This window comes from Arachis ipaensis, chromosome B3 (assembly GCF_059453495.1).
Source record: "Arachis ipaensis isolate K30076 ecotype BB chromosome B3, ASM5945349v1, whole genome shotgun sequence".
Lineage (NCBI taxonomy): Eukaryota > Viridiplantae > Streptophyta > Magnoliopsida > Fabales > Fabaceae > Arachis > Arachis ipaensis.
In genome coordinates, this window is record NC_142438.1 from 65,885,467 (window position 1) to 65,906,437 (window position 20,971).

The following is a 20,971-nucleotide window of genomic DNA, read 5'->3' on the forward strand; positions in this document are numbered from 1 at the left end:
GGAAGAAGAACAAGAAGAAGAGCAACAATTTCAACCACAAACCAACATGGACATGGCCCGGATGCAAGAAGCAATTGAAAATCTATCCGAACAGTACATGAGAGTTCAAGAGAAACAAGAGGAATTCCATTCGCAATACATGAGAGCTTAAGCTAGACAAGAGGAGCTTCAGCTGAGAATGATGAGCCAGCAGAGAGATTTTGAGTCAAGATCTCTGGTCATGCAAAGAGAACAAGCTGCACAATTTTGAGAACAAAGCAATACGCCTTGAAGACAGAGTGGAAAAGACAATGAAGAAAGCTAGATTCTGGACAAAGTTAAAAGGAAAAGGCAAGGGAGAAACTAGTAAGCAAGCAGGAGGGAAGAAGAAGAAAGATAAACAGGATGAAAAATGAAAGGTGGACTTTCTCTTTGTTTATCATATTCAATAAAGAAAGAACATGCTTGTTTTAGTTAATAGTCAACTTTTAGTTTAAGTCATTTTGCATTCCGTTGTGTTTAATTTTGCAATAAATGTGCTAGCCTAGGTGTGTGTATTTTCACTTTCACTTGTTTAAATGCTTGTCTTGTCCCCTGCCCTTTTTCAATTTGAATAAAAGAAATGGTTGAACAGAAGTGGAATAGTTCCTTTTTGGCAAGGAAGTGAAATAATAGTAAGTGGTGGTATATATGTCTGATTGTGTAGTAGCTCACTTATAATGAATAAAAGGGTAGACTGTTCCTCTTTTAGTGTAAACCAACATGCTGTCTATGAATCTTAGCAAATAAAAGTCCTTGGATGAAAGAAAAACAAATAAAAAGAAAGAAAAAGAAAAGCCAAAAGTGGCAACAAAAACAGAAGAAAGCAAAGAATAAGGCTAGACACCAATAGCTTAGACCTTAGGACATATGCCTGTGGTGTCCTTGTACTAGGATCTGCTTGGATGATTAGGTTCTATAGAGTGCTTTAACACTTAGTAACTTGGGTTAACTAACCCGAGATTATCAACCGAAAATCCACTATCAAGAGCAACCTAGTTACAAGGCATTTAGTAACCCAAAGAGGTGCTGGGCACCAATGTCTTAAGAAGAATTGTGAGCCAAGTGTCTGTAGTGAATATGTGTTGAGTGGAAATAAGCTAAGAAGCCGCTACACATATGACATTGAGCTGCTAGAAACAAAAAATAAGTTCATAGAAGAAGAAAATAAAGAAAAGCAATTACCAAAGATGAGTGAAAAATAAGAGGTCATAATAGTATGTTAGTTGATGCTTAAAGGAGACATTCTATTCCTAACAATCAATAAGAAGTGAGCTGCAACATTTTCTACATAAAACCCCATGAACTAATAATAATGACTTGCTGATATGAACATCACTTTCTGTTTAATTCATTCTTCTCAATAATTCAGTACTTGCTTAGGGACAAGCAAGATTTAAGTTTGGTGTTGTGATGCCAGGGCATCTTAGGCTAGTTCTACTAGCCTTTTTCTTTGTTTTTAATAGGTTTTATGCACTTCCTTGAGCTATAAGTAAGCAATTGGGTTAGAAATTAATGTATGCCTAGATTCATCTAACCATGGGTAATTTGATGCAATTTTATGAGAATTATGCTATAATTACTTGTGTGCTAAGAATGATGTTAATTCTCATGACTTTAGCAAAGCTTTGATGCATGTATTGGTTGATGATAGGTGAAGGAAAGCATGGGAAGAAGATGAAGAAGGAGCATGGAGAAGATGAAAGAGAAGCAACATTGGTGGCCAAGTTGGACCACCAATGTTGCCTCAAATGTTGAGAAGGATGCAGAGCAAGATTCTGCATAATTTGCTGGTGCCCATGGTATGCGAAATTGTTACTCAGGTTGTGAATTATTGTTCGAAATTGATTCCCTGGCGATGGCACCAAAAACGGATGCATAGAACCATGGTCTAAACATATCTTCATGACTTCGCATAACTAACCAGCAAGTGCACTGGGTCGTCCAAGTAATAAACCTTACGTGAGTAAGGGTCGATCCCACGGAGATTGTTGGTATGAAGCAAGATATGGTTACCTTGTAAATCTCAATCAGGCGGATATAAAATAGTTATGGAGTTTTCGAAATTAATACTAAAATAAGGATAGAAATACTTATGTAAATCATTGGTGAGAATTTCAGATAAGCATATGGAGATGCATTCATTCCTCTGAACCTCTGCTTTCCTGCTGTATTCATCCAATCCGTCTTACTCCTTTCTATGGCTATCTTTGTGTAAGGATGTCACCGGTGCCAATGGCTACTTTCAATCCTCTCGGGAAAATGGTCCAAATGCTCTGTCACAGCACGGCTAATCGTCTGGAGGCATCACCCTTATCGTTGGTTGCATCCTATTCCTCTCTGTGAAAATGGTCCGATGCGCTGTCACTGCATGGCTAATCATCTTGGAGGTTCTCGATCATACTGGAATAGAATTTACTATCATTTTGCGTCTGTCACTACGCCCAGCACTCGCGAGTTTGGAGTTCGTCAAAGTCATTCAATCCTAGAGTCCTACTCGGAATACCACGGACAAGGTTTAGACTTTCCGGACTCTCATGAATGCCGCCATCAATCTAGCTTATACCACGAAGATTCTGATTAAGAGATCTAAGAGATACTCATTCAATCTAATGTAGAACGGAAGTGGTTGTCAGGCACGCGTTCATAGGGAATGATGATGATTGTCACGTTCATCACATTCAGGTTGAAGTGCGAATGAATATCTTAGAAGCGAAATAAGATGAATTGAATAGAAAATAGTAGTACTTTGCATTAATCTTTGAGGAACAGCAGAGCTCCACACCTTAATTTATGGAGTGCAGAAACTCTACCGTTGAAAACACAATGATAAAAAGTTCTATTTATAATAAACTAGTCACTAGGGTTTACAGAAGTAAGTAATTGATGCATAAATCCACTTCCGGGGCCCACTTGGTGTGTGCTTGGGCTGAGCTTGAAGTCTACACGTGGAGAGGTCATTCTTGGAGTTGAACGCCAGCTTTTGTGCCATTTTGGGCATTGAACTCCACTTTGCAACTTTTTTCTGGCGCTGGACGCCAGAATTGGGCAGAGAGCTGGCGTTGAACGCCAGTTTGTGTCATCTAAACTCGGGCAAAGTATGGACTATTATATATTACTGGAAAGCCCTGGATGTCTAATTTCCAACGCAATTAAAAGCGCGCCATATTGAGTTCTGTAGCTCCAGAAAATCCATTTTGAGTGTAGGGAGGTCAGAATCCAACAACATCAGCAGTCCCTCTTCAACCTCTGAATCTGATTTTTGCTCAAGTCCCTCAGTTTCAGCCAGAAAATACCTGAAATCACAGAAAAACACACAAACTCATAGTAAAGTCCAGAAATGTGAATTTAACATAAAAACTAATGAAAACATCCCTAAAAGTAACTAGATCCTACTAAAAACATACTAAAAACAATGCCAAAAAGCGTATAAATTATCCGCTCATCAGCCCACATTGGAGGGAACGTTGGCAATCTAACGTTACCCCCAATGATGTGAATAAATGAGATTTCTGGAGATTTTGAAAATCTGTAGCGACGCACACACGTGCTGTACGCGTACGCATGGATTGGAAATTCTGGCAATCCACGTGCACGGGTAGCTGACGTGCACGCATGGATGGGTAACGTTGGATAATAAACCCCAATTTTGTGGTTTATCTTGTTCTTATTTTGGTGGATTTTATCACCTTTTCCCACATTTATTCAATCAAATAGCATGGTTTTGTAATTCTCCCTTAATTTGCGCTTAAGTGTAAAAACATGCTTTTTAGGCCCTTAAATTGGCGATTTTAATTCACTTTAATTTCATTCGATGCCTTGATGTGTTTGTTGAGTGATTACAGGTTCATAAGGCAAGTATTGGATGGAAGAAGTGAAGAGAAAAGCATACAAAGTGGAGAATGCATGAGAAAACAAGGATTTGGAGTACATCAACCCACGCGCACGCGCAGAAGACGCACACGCGTGGAAAGTGAAGTTGCATGGCGACACGTACGCGTACATGACTGGTGCACGAAATGACAATCACACTTTTGCAATTCCGCACAACTAACCAGCAAGTGCACTGGGTCGTCCAAGTAATACCTTACGTGAGTAAGGGTCGATCCCACGGAGATTGTCGGCTTGAAGCAAGCTATGGTTATCTTGTAACTCTTAGTCAAGATATCAACAATAATTCTCAGTTTTAATTGGAATGAGTAAAAGAACATGAATTAAATAATACTTGTTATGCAATAATGGAAAACAGGTTGAGGTTTTGGAGATGCTCTGTCTTCTGAATCTCTGCTTTCCTAGTGTCCTCTTCTTCACGCACGCAAGGCTCCTTCCATGGCAAGCTGTATGTTGGTGGATGACGATCGGTTTTTCTATCGGTAAGAAATTGAGAAATATAATCGCGTTGTAAGTACAACTTCTAGACCAACAGAAAATCCTTTCGTACAAAAGTTTTGGTTGTCACAAGTAACAAACCCCTTTAAAATTGATAACCGAAGCATTTAAACCTCGGGTCATCTTCTCAAGGAACTACATGGAGGTGTTCTTATTATTGGTTATGAGTCTTGTAAATTGAGGGTTTTGAAAGTAAGGAACAGGTAATTTAAATGACAAGAAAAATAAATAAATAACTATAAAATAAACTCTTGGCAAGGGATGAAAATTCGGAAGTCCTATCCTAGTTATCCTTATCGATGATGATGAGAATTGAGTTTTAATTCCACTTAGTCAACCTTTACGAAAGCAAGGGAAAGTCAAGTGGACTAATTAGTTAGATCCCCAAGTCCTAGCCAACTCCTAAGGAAGGACTAGAGTTAGTGGACTTCAATTCAATTAGCAAAAATAACAATTATCAATCACGATGAGTTTGATAACTCAAGAATCTCCAGTTAATCCATTTAAGCCAAGAATATAAAAAGCTAAATAAGAATCATAAATCTGAAATACCTCAATTGCATTAATAAGAGAAAATCAATCTAAACATAAAGAGTTCATAAGCAAAATTGGTAACAAGAGTCAGATACGAATAAAAGCATTAGAATAAATAGAAATATAAAAGGAATATTGAACCTGAGAAGAAGTTGAAATAATAAGTTGAAATAATAAGAAATCCTAATTCCTTTAAGAGGAATCCTAATCCTAAAACCTAAGAGAGAGGAGAGAGCCTCTCTCTCTAAAAATTACATCTAAAAACCAAAAATTGTGAATTATGAGCTGATGATTATGAATGAATGGATTCCCCCACTTTATAGCCTCTAATCTGTGTTTTCTGGGCCGAAAACTAGATCGAAAACAACCTAGAAATTGCTGGAGAAGAAATCTGTCACGTTGATTTTTGTCACTGCGACGCGTCTATGTAGAACACGCGTTCGTGTCGCCTAGCAGCAGGGAAACTGTGGCATATTATATATCAAATCGAAGCCCCGGACGTTAGCTTTCCAACACAACTGAAACCACGTCGTTCGGACCTCTGTAGCTCAAGTTATGACTGTTTTAGTGCATAGAGGTCATGCTAGATAGCTTTGCAGTTCCTTCAACTTCTTGTATTCCTTCCACTTTTGCATGCTTCCTTTCCATCTTCCAAGCCATTCCTGTCCTGTAATCTTTGAAAATACTTAACACACATATCAAGGCATCGAATGGTAATAGGAGAGGATTAATAATTAGCAATTTAAAGGCCAAAGAAACATGGTTTCAATCATAGCACAAAATCAGGAAGGAAAACGTAAAACATGCGATTAGTTTGAATAAGTAGGTAAAGAGTTGATAAAAACCACTCAATTGAGCACAAGATAAACCATAAAATAGTGGTTTATCAATCTCTCCACACTTAAACATTAGCATGTCCTCATGCTAAGCTCAAGAGAAGCTATAAAAGTAAAGAGGAATGATAGAATGTATGAAATGCAACCTATCTATATGAATGCAACTACATGCTAATATGTTTCTATCTACTTGGTTAAAAGTAAATAAGCTCTTCAAGACAAACATAAATCAGATTTCACTAATTCAAATTATACAATAAAAGACAAGTAAACTTGTAAGAAGATAGCTCATGAAAGTAGGGAACATAGAATCAAGCATTGAAGCCTTACTGGTAGTGTATATCACTCTAATCTCTCAAGTGTCTAGGGTTAATCACTCTACTCTTCTCTAATCATGCTTTCTAAACTTTGTTCTTCATCTAACCAATCAACAAATAATTAGTATACCAATGCAAATATCATGAGGTCTTTTCAGGGTTGTAATGGGGCTAAGGTAAGGGTGAGGATATATGTATGGCCAAGTGAGCTATAATATGAATCTTTAATTAACCTAAGCTCTCAACTATACACACATTCTATATTTTAAATTCATGCCTAGCTACCCAAAATTCCCATTTTTGCATATCATACTCATGTATCAACTTCTCTTTAATTTTATCACCTATGCATTGATTTTTCATTAACTTAACATTGGGGTAATTTTGTCCCCTTCTTTATTTAGTTATTTATTAAATATTTTTTTTTTGGATTTTTTTTTTAGAAAAATAAACATAACTTATCAATGCACATGGATTTTTAATTTTTCTAGTCTCACATGAGTAGGTTCCCAAATTCCTAATATTTTATCAAAGTAGAAAAACATAACACATTCCCTTATTAACCCATGTTCCCATAGTTTTCCCACACTTAATTGTTACACAATCTCAATCTTAAGCTAACCAAAGATTCAATTGGGGTATTTAATTATTTTTCTGCTTAAGGCTAGTGATGTGGTTATAGAACAGAATAAATGGGGATAAAAGGCTCAAGGTGGCTAACAAGGGTGATGTAAAAAGTAGGCTTATTTGGGATAAGTGAGCTAATAACAAATAATGGCCTCAATCATATGCAAGCATGTAAATACACTAAATATTGGATATATAGACTGAAACAAAGTAAAGATTGCAATTATAGAGAAGAAAACACACAAGAATAAAATATTTATGGTTAACTAATGTAACCATGTAATTAATCTCAAAATCTTACAGGTTGTGTGTTCTTTGGCTCAAAAACCATGTTCCAAATACAACTTCAAACAAATTTAACACATAGAAAATTTTTAATTTTAATTTTTTTTTATTTAAATTAGTGAAAAAATTTTTTTTTCAAAAATAGGGTCCTAGAAAGAAACTTATTATTTTTCAACTAAGTAGTATTTAAATGCAAACAATCAACTACACATGCAATCTATTATGCAATGCAACAATGAACTAATGAAGAAAATAAGACATTGGTGTTGAGAAGGGAATAACTAACCCATGGAGATCGGTATTGACCTCCCCACACTTAAAGGTTGCACCGTCTTCGGTGCATGCTAAGATGTACAAGTGGACGGGGGTTGTGGTTCCTCAGCTGGGGCTCTTTTTTGTTCCTTTCCTTGCCAGTGGTTTGGGAGTAGCTTTCTCTTTACCCTTCTTGGTGGCCATCCTGAAAAGGGAAAAAGAAAGTAACTTTTAAAGCTAAGGGTTAGAGCAAGGAAGAGAGCGGGAAATGTGGTAATCAATGCACAATAAAGAAGAATGATGTTAACACATGGTCATGACTACATGGGAAAAGTTCATCAATGGAAATATAGCAAGTGCATGTATTGACAAATAAATGCAAGATGTTTATTGGCATGCTGGCAAAGGCATGAGTAGCATAGATCAAGCATTCAATGTCCAAGTTAGATTACCAAGTCTTTCAAACTAACAACATGTTTGTAATAACAATTATATTTAAGTAATAAAATATAAAAAGGGTTTTGTGAAAAGCAAGCATTTAGAGTAGTAGATAGAAAGAAATCGAAAAATAGTGCACAATGCCATACGGGCTTTTTCACAAACACATAGCAAGCATGGTAAATAAGCTATTGAAAGTATTAAATTGAACATGCATGCAACCCTTTAAAAGGTAATATATAATCGTCAAACAATTCCTTTAATAATCCACAAAAATATAGAAAATAATGACCCAAATAAATTTCTAACACCAATGAAAATAATGCTATGAATGAATGTATGCAAATATATTAAATGAAATAGAATGGAAGTGAAGAGGGTGAGAAGTTAAAGAAATGAAGAAGAAAAAAGTAAGAAAAAGAAGAAGAAAGAAGAAAAGATAGAAGAAATTAGGATTAAAAAAGAAAATATAAGATGATTGGCGCTGATTTGGATAAGTTGTGCGGCACAGGCGACGCGGACGCGTGAGTGACGCGGTCGCGTGGTGCGCGATAAGGTCAGGTGACGCGGACGCATGGGTCACGCAATCGCGTGGTCTGATTTGTGCGATTGGCACGAGTGCAGCCTCGCGTTCGCACAACTCTCTGTTCGAAACTCTTTTTTCCAATTTTTTGGGTGACGCGGTCGCGTGGGTGACGCGATCGCGTGAATGGCCTTTCTTTTAAAAATGACGCGGACGCGTGGGGCACGCATTCGTGTGGTAGGGCTGGTGCTTCTAGCATCATTCCAGCCCAGCTCCATCATAACTCTTTGCCATACACCTCTTTACGTCGATTTTGCAGGGCCACGCGTTCGCGTAGGTGACGCGGACGCATGGGAGGCATTTTTCCCACATGACGCGGACGCGTCAGCGATGCGGTCGCGTGGATCAATTTATGCCAAAGGCACGCCTCCAGCCACGCTCTCGCGTGACTCTCTGTTCACTTTTCTTTTCTTCCTAATGCACTTGTGACGCGGACGCGTCAGCGACACTTACGCGTCGCGTGCATTTTTTCTTATTATGCAAAATGCAGAATGCAATATGCAGATGTTATGAATTATTCCAGGTTCAATGAAGTAAAACAAAACTCAAAAACAAACAAAACTAAATAAAATTATAATTGGAAAAGGAGCGATCATACAATGGTGTGTTGTCTCCCACCAAGCACTTTTAGTTAAAGTCCTTAAGTTGGACATTGGGGGAGTCATTTGTTATGGCGGCTTGTGCTGGAACTCATCCAGGAATCTCCACCAATGTTTGTAATTCCAATGGCCTTCGGGATCCCAAACTAGGCGCAGAAAGCCTTCAAGCAAGGTAAAGCAAGTGACAAGGCCCCAAGAGTGTTGATTTCTAGACTGAATTCCGGGGTCCCAGACCTTGCCTTTGCACCCGTCTTCTTGTTGATCATCATGATTCCATCTGGGTGGCACGCAATTAAAATTCTCACTGAGACATCCAAACAGCTTCCTAGACCCATTCAATTGAGATTTTCACCAACCCTTGTACTTCAATTTGGAGCAGGAAACCATATTGAACTTTGCATGACAACTCTTACCACTAACCATCTTCCTCTTACTCTTAACACCACAAAGAGCTCTAAGCTGACCATCTGTCTCAAGTAAACCATATTCAAGTGGAATGAGAAAGCTAAGAGATATGAATTTTACTCACTTGAATGTTGTGAAGGATGATGGCAACTTAGGTGGAGAGGTCTTCAGCAGCTTTGGTAAAGTGATATCAAACTCCTCTCCCTTATGTTCTTTCTTGACAATTTCCACCTCCTTGTAAGCTTCTTCAATTTCAACCTCTTCCTCTTGGTAGCTTTCTCCCAATTTGATCTCTTCTTCATTGTTCACCAAGGGCATGGGAGGTTGTGCTTCTTCTTCTTTAATCTCCATGTCTAGTGCAATGGGAGAGGGTTCAACCATGATATGCCTTGGAGGTTGTACACCCTCCTCAACATCAAATTCAATCTCCGTAGAAGGGGGCTCTATGACTGGGCTTTCCCATGGACGTTCCGCATCTCCTAAGTCGTCGACCACTTCTTCCTCTTCAATGATTACGGCTTCCTCCAATTGTTCCAATACAAATACATGCTGCTCATTGTCCACTGGAATTTCTAGCTTCTCCTTCATGCTGCGTTCTTCAGTAGATTCTCCACATAAAGCCATGGGAGTTTCTTGAGTGTCCGAACATTGGGAAGCTAATCGATTTATTAACTCACCTAAGACGACCGTGAAATTTAGCACATTCTTATTCATCTCTTCTTGCCCTTGAAGAATAACACTAAGGGCGTTGTTATCCAATGGAGGTTGGGGTGGATAGGAGGGTTTATTATTTTGGAGAAAGGGTTCATGGTAGGAAGGTGGTTCATCTTGATAATGATAAGGAGATGGTGTATATTGAGGTGGTGGTTCATGAGAGTAGTTGTGTTGAAATGGGGGTGGTTCTGTGTATGGTTCATTTGGCTCATAAGGTGGTTAGTATGGTGGATACAGGTTAGGGTCATATGGAGGTGAATGGTGGAAAGGGGCTTGTGAGTATGGTGGTTCAAAGCTATTTTGAGGAGGTGGTTCATTGGCATATGATGGAGCTTGCTGGTAACTACAAGGGGGTCCACCATATCTATTGTCTTGGCATGCATTGTAGGATGGTCGTTGTCCATGGTATCTTGGAAGGTGATGTTGCCGAAAGGGTTGATCAGATCCTCGTGGCTCCTTCCATCTCTGATTATTTTGACCTTGATGCATGTTCCTGTAATAATTTCCATTCCTTGCAACAGCATTGGGACCAAACTCAAAGCGATGGGGGTGAGAACTCATAATAGCAAATAAAAATTAAAAACAAAAAACAAATTTAAATTAAAAGGTTATTGAAATTTAAATTTTAAATTTTGAATTTTAAATTTTGAAATTTGAATTTCAAATTTTGAAATTTGAATTTTGTAAAAGTCAACAATATAAGATAAAGTTTTGAAAAAGATTTAAATTTTGAAAAGGTTTGATTTTTTTAAAATTTTAAATTTAAATTTTGAAATTTGAATTTTGGAATTTAAATATTGAAATTTGAATTTTGATTTTGAAATAAGATAAGATAAGATTTTGAAAAAGATATGATTTTTGAAAAAAATTTGAATTTTGAAATTTAAAACTAAGATAAGATAAGATAAAAATAAAAAAAAAATCTGAATATTTTTTTATGCAAATTTCGAAATTTCAATTAAAATAAAGAGAAAAAATATTTTTAAATTAAATGAGGAAAGAGAAAAACAATAAAATGACTCTAAAGATGAACAACTAAGAACAACTTGAAGGTCAAGATGAACACGAAGAACAAATTTTTAAAAATATTTTTTAATAACTAAATAAAAACCAATAACCTCTTAATTTATGAAAAAGCAAAAATAAAAACAAAAATAAAAACAAATAAACAAGCAAAAAGCAAATATTTACAATAACCAATAATAAGGCACACATTTGCAATTCCCCGGCAATGGCGCCATTTTGACGATCGGTGTTTCTATCGGTAAATAAATTGAGAAATATAATCGCGTTGTAAGTACAGCTTCTAGACCAACAGAAAATCCTTTCATACAAAAGTTTTGGTTATCACAAGTAACAAACCCCTTTAAAATTGATAACCGAAGTATTTAAACCTCGGGTCATCTTCTCAGGAACTGCAGGGAGGTGTTCTTATTATTGGTTATGAGTCTTGTAAATTGGGGGTTTTGAAAGTAAGGAACAGGTAATTTAAATGACAAGAAAAATAAATAAATAACTATAAAATAAACTCTTGGCAAGGGATGAAAATTCGGAAGTCCTATCCTAGTTATCCTTATCGATGATGATGAAAGTTGAGTTTTAATCCCACTTAGTCAACCTTTACGAAAGTAAGGGAAAGTCAAGTGGACTAATTAGTTAGATCCCCAAGTCCTAGCCAACTCCTAAGGAAGGACTAGAGTTAGTGGAATTCAATTCAATTAGCAAAAATAACAATTATCAATCACGATGAGTTTGATAACTCAAAAATCTCCAGTTAATCAATTTAAGCTAAGAATATAAAAAGCTAAATAAGAATCATAAATCTGAAATACCTCAATTGCATTAATAAGAGAAAATCAATCTAAACATAAAGAGTTCATAAGCCAAATTGGTAACATGAGTCAGATACGAATAAAAGCATTAGAATAAATAGAAAGATAAAAGGAATATTGAACCTGAGAAGAATTTGAAATAATAAATTGAAATAATAAGAAATCCTAATTCCTTTAAGAGGAATCCTAATCCTAAAACCTAAGAGAGAGGAGAGAGCCTTTCTCTCTAAAAACTACATCTAAAAACCTAAAATTGTGAATTATGAGCTGATGATTATGAATGAATGGATTCCCCCACTTTATAGCCTCTAATCTGTGTTTTCTGGGCCGAAAACTGGGTCGAAAACAGCCCAGAAATCGCTGGAGAAGAAATCTGCCACACTGATTTTCGTCACTGCGATGCGTCCGTGTGGAGCACGCGTTCGTGTTGTCTAGCGTCAGGGCAACTATGGTATATTATATTATAAATCGAAGCTCTGAACGTTAGCTTTCCAACGCAACTGGAACCGCGTCGTTTGGATTTCTGTAGCTCAAGTTATGACTGTTTTAGTGCGAAGAGGTCAGGTTGGATAGCTTTGCAGTTCCTTTAACTTCTTGTATTCCTTCCACTTTTGCATGCTTCCTTTCCATCCTCCAAGCCATTCCTGCCCTGTAATCTCTGAAAGTACTTAACACACATATCAAGGTATCGAATGGTAATAGGAGAGGATTAATAATTAGCAATTTAAAGGCCAAAGAAACATGTTTTCAATCATAGCACAAAATCAGGAAGGAAAACGTAAAACATGCGATTAGTATGAATAAGTGGGTAAAGAGTTGATAAAAACCACTCAATTGAGCACAAGATAAACCATAAAATAGTGGTTTATCAGTGGATCACCGATCTCAATGGCTACCATCCGTCCTTTCAGTGAAAATGGTCCAGCTACGGGTTTCGTAGGGCTAATCATCTGTCGGTTCTCACTAGTGTTGGAATAGGATCCATTGATCCTTTTGCGTCTGTCACTACGCCCAATAGTCATGAGTTTGAAGCTTGTCACAGTCATCCCATCCCAGATCCTACTCGGAATACCACAGACAAGGTTTAGCCTTTCCGGATCTCAAGAATGCTGCCAATTGATTCTAGCTTATACCACGAAGACTCTAGTCTCACGGATTTGAATGCTCTGTTGTCAGGAGATGCAATCAAACTCGTGAACCAAGAACCCAAGAGATACACACTCAATCTAAGGTAGAACGGAAGTGGTTGTCAGACACGCGTTCATAGGTTGAGAATGGTGATGAATGTCACGGATCATCACATTCATCATGTTGAAATGCGAGTGAATATCTTAGAATAGAAACAAGCGTGATTGAATAGAAAACAGTAATAATTGCATTAATCCATCAAGACACAGCAGAGCTCCTCACCCCCAACCATGGGATTTAGAGACTCATGCCATAGATGATACAAGTTCTGATGTAAAATTTTATGAGGTACATAGTAAATCTCTAAAAGTAGTTTTTATACTAAACTAGTGACCTAGGTTTACAGAAAATGAATAAACTAAGATAGATAGTGTAGAAATCCACTCCGGGGCCCACTTGGTGTGTGTTTGGGCTGAGCATTGAAGCTTTCATGTGCATAGGCTGTTCCTGGCATTTAACTCCAGCTTTTGTGCCAGTTTGGGCATCTAACTCCAACTTTTATACCAGTTCTGGCGTTTAACGCCAGAATAGGGTAGAGACTTGGCGTTAAACACCAGTTTGCGTGATCTCAACTCGGGCAAATTATGGACTATTATATATTGCTGGAAAGCCCAGGATGTCTACTTTCCAAATGCAATTAAGAGCGCGCCAATTGGGCTTCAATAGCTCCAGAAAATCCATTTCGAGTGCAGGGAGGTCAGAATCCAATAGCATCTGCAGTCCTTTTTCAGCCTCTGAATCAGATTTTTGCTCAGGTCCCTCAATTTCAACCAGAAAAATATATAAACTCATAGTAAAGTCCAGAAATGTGATTTTTGCATAAAAAACTAATAAAAATATACTAAAAAGTAGCTAGATCCTACTAAAAACTATATGAAAATACCCCCAAAAAGCATATAAAATATCCGCTCATCACAACACCAAACTTAAAATGTTGCTTGTCCTCAAGCAACTAGATTAATAAAAGAAGATAGAAATAAAATCAAGAGGCAATAACATCTCAGAGTTTTATATGAAGCTCAAATTCTCATTAGATGAACGAGACTAGTAGCTTTTTGCTTCTGAACAGTTTTGGCACCTCAATTTATCCTTTGAAGTTCAGAATGATTGGCATCTATAGGAACTCAGAATTCAGATAGTGTTATTGATTCTCCTAGTTTAGTATGTTGATTCTTGAATACAACTACTTTATGAGTCTTGGCCGTGGCCCTAAGCACTTTGTTTTTCAGTATTACCACCGGATACATAAATGCCACAGACACATAACTGGGTGAACCTTTCCCCAGTTAGAGGTGTCCAGAGTTCTTAAGCACACTCTTTTTGCTTTGGACCACGACTTTAACCACTCAATCTCAAGTTTTTCACTTGACACCTTCACGCCACAAGCACATGGTTCGGGACAGCTTGGTTTAGCCGCTTAGGCCAGGATTTTATTACTTTAGGCCCTTCTATCCATTAATGCTCAAAGTCTTGGATCCTTTTCACCCTTGCCTTTTGCTTTAAAGGGCTATTGGCTTTTTCTACTTGCTTTTTCTTTCTTTTTCTTTTATTTTTCGCCATTTTTTTCACAAGCTTTGTATTCACTGTTTTTTCTTGCTTCAAGAGTCAATTTTATGATTTTTCAGATTATCAATAACATTTCTCCTTTTTCATTATTCTTTCAAGAGCCAACAAATTTAACATTCATAAACTTCATTATCAAAAATTATGCACTGTTCAAGCATTTATTCAGAAGACAAAAAGTATTGCCACCACATATTTGAATTTTTCTTATTAATAACTCGAAAATAAAACTGCCTCCTTATTCTAAAAAATCTGCTATTTTATTCATGTTTGATGATGATGAGAAAAATAAATTATAGCTTACATGGAGATAATTAAATAAAAATAAAAATAAAAATAAAGATACTAATTACTATTATTCATGTGACCCCTAAGGTAGATCTCTAATAGAAAAAGTTATCACAGACTTAAGATTAGTACTCAACAACCTTTATTTTAGGAGATGGATTCTCCTTCAATCTGTGGGGTGTCTGGCCCTTCAAGAGACAGCTTATGGTGCTTCAGCTCCTGTAGCTCACGCCCTTGCTTCTCTTGTTCCTTCAGGAGTTTGCAGAGCATGCTATTTTAAACTTGCTGTTCTTCTTTCAGTTGATCCATAGCTTCTTGCAACTTGGTGACAGATGCTTCTAGGCGGGTCCAGTAGTCAATCTGGGGGATTTCTGGGAGGAACTCCTGTGCCCTCCTTTTGATGGAGTTATCTTGCACTTGTTGTCCTTTCATTGACTTTTTGGTGATTGGGTTCTCGACTGAGATATACTCATCCACTCCCATCTTTACCCCAGTATCTTTACATAGCAAAGAGATTAAGCTTGGGTAAGCCAATTTGGTGTCAGTGGAGTTCTTATTTGCAACTGTGTAAAGCTCACAAGAAATCAGATGATGAATCTCCACTTCATTTCCCAGCATAATGCAGTGGATCATCACTGCTCTTTTGACAGTGACTTCAGAGCGGTTGCTGGTGGGCAGTATAGAACGCCCAATGAAGTCCAGCCAGCCCCTAGCAATTGGTTTGACATTTCCTCTCTTGAGTTGATTCGGGATACCTTTTGTGTTGGTTATCCACTTGGTTCCAGGGATGCATATGTCCTCTAGAACTTGGTCCAAGCGCTTATCAAATCTCACTATTCTCCTATTAAAGGATTCTGGATCATCTTGTAGTTGAGGCAGCTTGAAGACCTCTCTTATTTTGTCCAGGTGGAAGTAAATAATCTTCCCTCTGACCATGGTTCGAAAGGTATAGAAGGCGGTTCCAGTCATTCTCTATTTATCTGTTTGCCATAGATTTGAGTAAAATTCCTGAACCATGTTTCTACCCACCTCTGTCTCAGGATTAGCTAGAATTTCCCAGCCCCTGTTTTGAATCTGCTCTTGGATCTCCAGATATTCGTCTTCTTTTAGATCAAATTTAACTTCCGGGATCACTGACCTTAGACCCATTATTTTGTGGTAATGGTCTGCCTGTTCTTTGGTTAAGAACCTCTCTTGATTCCAAAGTGGTTTTGGAGTGTTCTCTTTCTTGCCTCTTGAAGTGGTTTATTTTTTCTTAGGAGCCATGATCTTAGTGAATCTTAGCTCAGTGATCACGAAAAATACACCAAACTTAGAGGTTTGCTTGTTGTCAAGAAAAAGAAAGGAAAGGAGATGAATAGAAGGAGAGTCAAATTCGAGTTATGAAGGTGAGGGGGAGGCCGATTGTGAATTTATAAGGGAGGGAATGGGTTCAAAAATTTTAAAAAAGATATGATAGAAGATATGATTTGTAAAAGATAAATATGATATGAAAAAGATGAAATTTTAAAATTGAAAAGATATGAGAGAATTGAAAAAGATAAATCTGAATTTGAAAAGATAATATGATGAGTTGAAAAGATTTGAGAAGAAATTAAAAAGATAGATGAGTTTTGAAAAAGATTTGAAAAGAAATTGAAGATTTGAGAAAGATTTTTAGGATTAAAGAAAAATTTATTTTTAATTTGTTTTATTTTTTTGAAATTGAAATTGAAAGATGATAATTTGTAACATGTTTAGGCAAGAAATTTTGGATGGAACCATGCAAAATTGGAAAAAATTTAAGTTGGAAACAAAACCTCCTCCCCTCCATATTCCTGGCGTTAAACACCCAGAATGGCACCCATTCTGGTGTTTAACGCCCATTTGCTGCTTCTTTTGGGCAATTAACGCCCAGCCAGGTACCCTGGCTGGCGTTAAACGCTAGAAAGCCTTTATCACTGGGCGTTTTTTAAATGCCCAGGATGCTGCAATTCTAGCATTAAACGCCCAGAATGGTACCCATTCTGCCGTTTAACGCCAGAAAGGTTTCTTTACTGGCGTTAAATGCCCAGAATGGTGCCCATTCTGGCGTTTAACGCCCACAATACCCTTTACTGGCATTTTTGTGCCAGTGAGCTCCTTTTTTCTGCTTTATGCTCTGAATTCTTCTGTAACTCTGTGAACTCCTGCAATTGTTAATTAACCTTGAAGATAATTTATATCAAACTCATATAATTATTTTGAAAAACAAATAAACCTTGCTAATGACTGGGTTGCCTCCCAGCAAGCGCTTCTTTATTGTCTTTAGCTGGACCTTACTGAACTTTTAATCTAGTCTCAGCTTTGAGCATTCTTGCTCAACATTGCCTTCAAGATAATGCTTGACTCTCTGTCCATTAACAATGAACCTCTTATTAGAATCAATATCTTGAAGCTTCACATAGCCATATGGTGACACACTTGTAATCACATATGGTCACTTCCACCGGAATTTTAGTTTCCCGGGGAACAATCTGAGCCTAGAGTTAAACAGCAGAACCTTCTATTCTGGTTCAAAGACTCTGGATGACAATTTCTTATCATGCCACCTTTTTGTTTCTCCTTGTAAATTTTTGCATTTTTGAAAGCATTGAGTCTGAATTCCTCTAGCTCATTTAACTAGAGTAATCTCTTCTCTCCAGCTAACATAGCATCCAGGTTTAGGAATCTGATTGCCCAGTAGGCCTTATGCTCTAGTTCCACGGGCAGATGACAGGCCTTGCCATACACAAGCTAGTATAGAGAGGTTCCTATAGGAGTCTTGAATGCTGTTCTGTATGCCCACAGAGCATCATCCAAGCTTTTTGCCCAATCCCTTCTACGGGCAATTACAGTCCATTCTAGGATTCTTTTTAGTTCTCTATTAGAGACTTCAGCCTACCCATTTGTCTGTGGATAATATGGAGTTGCCACTTTGTGGCTAATTCCATATCGGACCATAGCAGAGTAAAGCTGTTTATTGCAGAAATGAGTGCCCCCATCACTGATTAGTACTCTAGAGACACCAAACCTACTGAAGATATGTTTCTGGAGGGACTTCAGCACTGTCTTAGTATCATCAGTGGGTGTTACAATTGCCTCTACCCATTTAGATACATAATCTACTGCCACCAGAATATACGTATTTGAGTATGATGGTGAGAAAGGCCCCATGAAGTCAATACCCCATATATCAAACAGCTCAATCTCTAAGATCCCTTGTTGAGACATGGCGTAACCATGAGGTAGATTACCAGCTCTTTGGCAGCTGTCACAGTTACGTACAAACTCTCGGGAGTCTCTATAGAGAGTAGGCCAGTAGAAGCCACATTGGAGAACCTTGGTGGCTGTTCGCTCACCTCCGAAATGGCCTCCATATTGTGATCCATGGCAATGCCATAAGATCTTCTGTGCCTCTTCCTTGGGCACACATCTACGGATTATTCCATCTGCACATCTCTTAAAGAGATATGGTTCATCCCATAAGTAGTATTTTGCATCAGAGATCAATTTCTTTATTCGCTGCCTGCTGTACTCTTTGGGTATGAATCTTACAGCTTTATAGTTTGCAATGTCTGCAAACCATGGTGTTTCCTGAATGGAAAATAATTGCTCATCCAGAAAGGTTTTAGAGATCTTAATAGAGGGGGAGGACGCCCCTTCTACTGGTTCTATCCGAGACAATTGATCAGCCATTTGGTTCTCTGTCCCTTTTCTATCTCTTATTTCTATATCAAACTCTTGCAGAAGCAACACCCATCTTATGAGCCTGGGTTTTGAATCCTGCTTTGTGATTTAAGAGCAGCATGGTCAGTGTACACAATCACTTTTGATCCTACTAAATAGGATCTAAACTTGTCAATGGCATAAACTACTGCAAGCAGCTCCTTTTTTGTGGTTGTGTAATTCTTCTGTGCGTCATTTAAAACACGGCTGGCATAGTAAATGACATGCAGAAGCTTGTTAAGCCTCTGTCCTAGCACTGCACCAATGGCATGGTCCCTAGCATCACACATTAGTTCGAATGGTAATGTCCAGTCTGGTGCAGAAATAACTGGTGCTGTGACCAGCTTAGCTTTCAGAGTTTCAAACGCCTGCAGACACTCTGTATCAAACACAAATGGCGTGTCAGCAGCGAGCAGATTGCTCAGAGGTTTTGCAATTTTTGAAAAATCCTTTATAAACCTCCTATAGAATCCTGCATGCCCCAGAAAGCTTCTGATTGCCTTAACATTGGCAGGTGGTGGTAATTTTTCAATTACCTCCACTTTAGCTTGATCTACCTCTATTCCTTTGTTTGAAATTTTATGCCCAAGAACAATTCCTTTAGTCACCATAAAGTGACATTTTTTCCAGTTTAAAACTAGGTTGGTATCTTGGCATCTTTTCAGAATAAGTGCTAAATATTCAAGGCAGGAGCTGAATGAGTCTCCAAATACTAAAAAGTCATCCATGAAGACTTCCAGAAATTTCTCTGCCATATCAGAGAAGATAGAGAGCATGCACCTCTGAAAGGTTGCAGGTGCATTGCACAGACCAAAAGGCATCCTTCTGTAGGCAAACACTCCAGAAGGACATGTGAATGCTATTTTCTCTTGGTCCTGAGGATCTACTACAATTTGGTTGTAACCTGAATAGCCATCCAAAAAGCAGTAATATTCATGACCTGCTAATCTCTCTAGCATCTGGTCTATGAATGGTAAAGGAAAGTGATCCTTCCTGGTGGCTGTATTGAGCCTTCTGTAGTCAATACACATACGCCACCCTATAACTGTTCTTGTAGAAACCAGTTCATTCTTTTCATTATGAACCACTATCATGCCTCCCTTCTTGGGGACGACTTTGACAGGGCTCACCCAGAGGCTATCAGAAGTAGGATAAATAATCCCAGCCTCCGGTAACTTGGTGACCTCTTTCTGCACCACCTCCTTCATGGCTGGATCTAGCCGCCTCTGTGGTTGAACCACTGGCTTAGCATCATTCTCCAATAGGATCTTGTGCTTACATCTTGCTGGGCTGATGCCCTTAAGATCACTTATGGACCACCCAAGAGCTGTTTTGTGTGTCCTTAGCACTTGAAGTAGTGCTTTCTCTTCCTATGAATTTAAGGCGGAGCTTATGATCACCGGAAAAGTATCACCGTCTCCCAGAAATGCATATTTTAGGGATGGTGGTAGTGGTTTGAGCTCGGGTTTAGGAGGTCTCTCCTCTTCCTGAGGAATTTTCAGAAGTTCTTTATTTCCTCTGATTCCTCCAGATCAGGCTGAACATCTTTAAAGATGTCTTCTAGCTCTGATTCGAGACTCTCAGCCATGTTGATCTCCTCTACCAGGGAGTCAATAATATCAACACTCATGTAGTCATTTGATGTGTCTGGATGCTGCATAGCTTTGACAGCAGTTAACTTGAACTCATCCTCATTGACCCTCAAGGTCACTTCCCCTTTTTGAACATCAATGAGGGTTCGTCCAGTTGCTAGGTAAGGTCATCCTAGAATGAGAGTTGCACTCTTGTGCTCCTCCATTTCCAGCACTACAAAGTCAGTGGGAAAGGCGAATGGCCCAACTGTGACAATCATATCCTCAATTATGCCTGATGGGTATTTAATGGAGCCATCAGCAAGTTGAAGATAGATCCGAGTTGGTTTGACCTCTTCAGTCAAGCCAAGCTTTCTGATAGTGGATGCAGGGATTAGGTTGATACTTGCCCCAAGATCACATAGAGCTGTCTTGGTACAAGTACCCTCTAATGTGCATGGTATCATAAAGCTCCCAGGATCCTTAAGCTTTTCTGGTAAGCTCTTTAAAATGACTGCACTACACTCTTCAGTGATGAAGACTTTTTCAGTTTCCCTTCAATCCTTCTTATGACTTAAGATCTCTTTCATGAACTTAGCATAAGAGGGTATTTGCTCAAGTGCCTCTGTAAACAGAATCTTGATTTCAAGAGTCCTGAGATAGTCTGCAAAATGGGCAAATTGTTTATCCTGTTCCGCTTGGTGGAGTTTCTGAGGATAAGGCATCTTGGCTTTGTACTCTTCAACCTTAGTTGCTGCAGGTTTATTCGCTACAGAGGTGGTTGGAGAAGCCTTCTTAGAGGGGTT

At 38.2% G+C, this 20,971-nt stretch overlaps 1 pseudogene; it reads right to left on the reverse strand.

Moving 5' to 3' along the window:
* Positions 1-218: 218 nt before the first annotated feature.
* LOC148570955 (uncharacterized) lies at positions 219-20,890 on the reverse strand (annotated as a pseudogene).
* Between the last annotated feature and the right edge of the window lie 81 nt (positions 20,891-20,971).